The sequence below is a fragment of the Vigna radiata genome, chromosome 4 (genome assembly GCF_000741045.1).
Source record: "Vigna radiata var. radiata cultivar VC1973A chromosome 4, Vradiata_ver6, whole genome shotgun sequence".
Classification (NCBI taxonomy): domain Eukaryota; kingdom Viridiplantae; phylum Streptophyta; class Magnoliopsida; order Fabales; family Fabaceae; genus Vigna; species Vigna radiata.
In genome coordinates this window covers 3,012,385-3,015,871 of record NC_028354.1, presented here as the reverse complement: position 1 = coordinate 3,015,871, position 3,487 = coordinate 3,012,385, and positions in this window count along the sequence as shown.

Genomic DNA, 3,487 nt, shown 5'->3' with positions numbered 1-3,487 from the left:
TCCAGATAGTCTAGTCTAGGTCTTTGGCATGATTAAGATGTTTGGATTGCTTTATGTGAAATATGACTCATGTATGAAATGTTAATGTATATTATGATTTGTTTTGTATCAATAACTTATCCTGTTTGTTTGTCTCGTTGGGATGTTTGATAGCGGTTGAAAAACCATTATTTTTATGCTTAATTTTGATATCAAATGCATCCTTGTTGACTTAGAAACTTGCTTTGACTCGTGATTTTTCTTTAGTTTTGTGAATAAAAGGGTTGAGGACATGTTTTATGATTTTATCATTAAATTCCCTTGATTTTGTAGGTTTTTGGAATGAATTGAAAGAAATGTTGAAGTATCAAATGGTTGGAATGCAGAAAAGTCAAACAGAATGCAGAAAAGTCAACCGGTCAACCAGAAAAGTCAATCAGTCAACCAGAATGTTGAAAACTCAACCAGAATGCAGAAAAAGTCTAACAGAACGAGTTTTGGGTCAGTTTGTGCGATTTTTATGATCTGTTTGGGCTTATACCTGCTTTCTGTTATTTTTATTATCTGTTTGGGCTAGGATTTGTTTTCTGTTATTTTTATGCCCTATTTAAAGGCCAAAACACTCTAGAGAATGTATCTTTTGATGGCTTAGACACAGAAACACTTTCCACCCCTTTGGGGGTAGATTTGGAGATGGTGACAGCTCTCCTTTTCTCCTTTTAGGGTTTCTATCTCTTTCATTCCATTGTTCACCTAGTTTCTCCATGACGATGGAGTACTAACCTTATTTGTTGCTTGGGAAAGATGTAACCTCTAAACTCTCTTATATCCAAATTCTTATTTTCTTTATATGCTTGCATATGCTTGATTTATCAATTGTTTTGGGTTCCTTACCTGTATCTAATGCTTTTATCGTTTAACTCATTCGGTAAATGTTGTTTGTCTTTATTGATACGGGAACATACAATAATGTCATGAACTGGGGTGAATTCCTTGATTATGCTAATACCGCCTAGGAATAGGGGTAGGACGATCAATTGTATTTTGCTTTTGTTTATCATGCATTATTAATTACTAGGGGAGGCTAGGGATAACAAGCCGGTAATTAGTAATAGGCTCTTTTCACCAAGGGATTGGATTAAGGGTAGATCAAGAAAGTTTGCATGGCAATATGATAAATAAGCGAATTAAATAAGAAGAGTAGATATATGAGAGTGATTAGGTGAAATCTGAACCCTAACAAAAAATCCATCTCATATTATCAACATCATCCATCCACTTTTGTGTTTATCCTCAATTGATCAAATTGCATTCATGTTTATTTTTCCGTACTTAATATTCAGAAATCCAAAAATATTGTTTTTATAGTCTTGATTGGTTAAGCAAGAGCATAACAGTTTAGTGCCATGAGTCTCTTGGGAAAACGATACTTGGACTTACCATTTATTATTACTTAATAACGATCTGGTACACTTGCTAAGGGATTAACAATGTTCTTATGCGTTGTTTTTCTTCACGATGATCATTTGATTGATGTGAGCAGAGGGTGATGATGTGATCGTGGAGCAGACTCTAGGTGGAAATGACCCAGATGCATAATATTTTTTTTTATAATTATATCTATAGTAGTTATCTTTTCTTTTAGTTGTTTAGAAACACCAAATATTGTATATGGTTTTGAGCTTAGTAATCTGTATATGGAGTTTGATTATAGTTATGTTTAAATGACTGTTATAGAACTTTATATTCTCCTAGTTGTTAATTGTGCTATATTATTAGCTATGTGATTTTTCTTTTATAGTAGTAATACTATTTAAATGGGATGTTACATTAATTCTTATTTTCTATGTGTTTTGATTGAAGAGTAGTGATGCTTTGATGTTTCATGAGTATTTTCAATTCATTGTTCAAAGTTATTAAGATGAGATTTTATGAAATTGTATGAGTATTTTCATGAGTATTTGGGTGCATAAGTTCAAAGGATGGGTTTTGTTAAGTTGAGCATGTTTTTGTTATTTGTGAATGTATGTGAGAGCAATATGTTCTACTTTTGGTTGGGGAGGTTGTCGTGTGAGGATGATATTTTTCATTTTTAGTCAATAAGGTTTCCCTTTGGACAGTTGCTTCACTTTTGACTAGGGAGATTACCATTTGAGGGTGTTATGTGTGCATACTTGTGAAAAGAATTTATTTATTTATTTGTTTTATTGATTTATTAAAGGAAATTATTATTGGAAAAGTTTCATTTTTTTTTTGAAAAAAAAATTGGTTTTATTGATTTTCATATGTGATGATCGTTTTTATACAAAAATAAATGATAATACAAATATAGGTATTGAATTTGATATATACTTCTAAGGAGAGAACTCAATATGAGAAATTTAGAATAATGTTTTAGTCTTAAGTTTTTCCTTTTCAATAAAGTATATTAACTTATATTTTAATAAAATTGGAGTAAATTTTATTCTAAATTAATTTTTATTCTAAATTATGTAATTTGTATTAATTATAGATTTTACGATAAAAAAAATTAAAGTGTTAAAAGTACATTTATATATTTCAATTTTTATAATCTGTTTTCACTAATACTTAAACATTGTATTTAAAGTGGTCTAATTATATCTATTTAATTATAAATATGGATATATACACAATTTGGAATATCAATCTTACCTAATTTTTAATATATATATATATATATATATATATATATATATATATATATATATATATATATATATATATATTAATTTGCAATAAAATATTTTTACTAGTTTACAAAATCAATAATGGTTACATATCCCATAAAATATGGTCAAACTAAGAAATATCATAAATTTTGGTAATCTAAATAATTATAATAGAGAGAAAAACATTAAAAAAATATTAAAGGTAGAATTTTCAATGTTTGCTTTTTTTTACCAAACAAAATATTTAATTTATACTATGTGTTTGGTAAAAATTACGTAAGTAAAAGCTAAAAGATATTATCTAAATAATAAAGAAAGCATAATTTAAAGTTTTTTTATCTCTCTTAAAACTTTAGTGTGTAAAATCTTTAATTTTACACATTAAAAGTATTTAGTGAAGTCATTATCTGTTGCAATCAAAATCACATTACTACAGATTGACCTATTGACTATAGCTAAAACAGGTCTATAACAATGTGTTTGGCTTAAATTGATTGAATGGGCCTTTGTTGGGCTTTTATTAGTTGCCTCATACTTCTTGATTCCTTGTCTTCTTCTTGGGTGTTGCACTTCCCCACTATTTTAATTTATTTCAAAAATATTTTATATCTCTTCACTATTTTTTTTATTCTAAAAATACCCTACACCTCTTCACTATTCTTTACAATTTTTTTCTTTCTCTCTCTACATTAATGGAGCATTTACATGACTCATTAATGGAGCATTTACATGACTCAAATTTGAACTTGTGATATATTTTCTTAAATAAGTTTGATTCAATCTTATTTTTGCCGTTGAATATATTTTTTTCTTTTCAA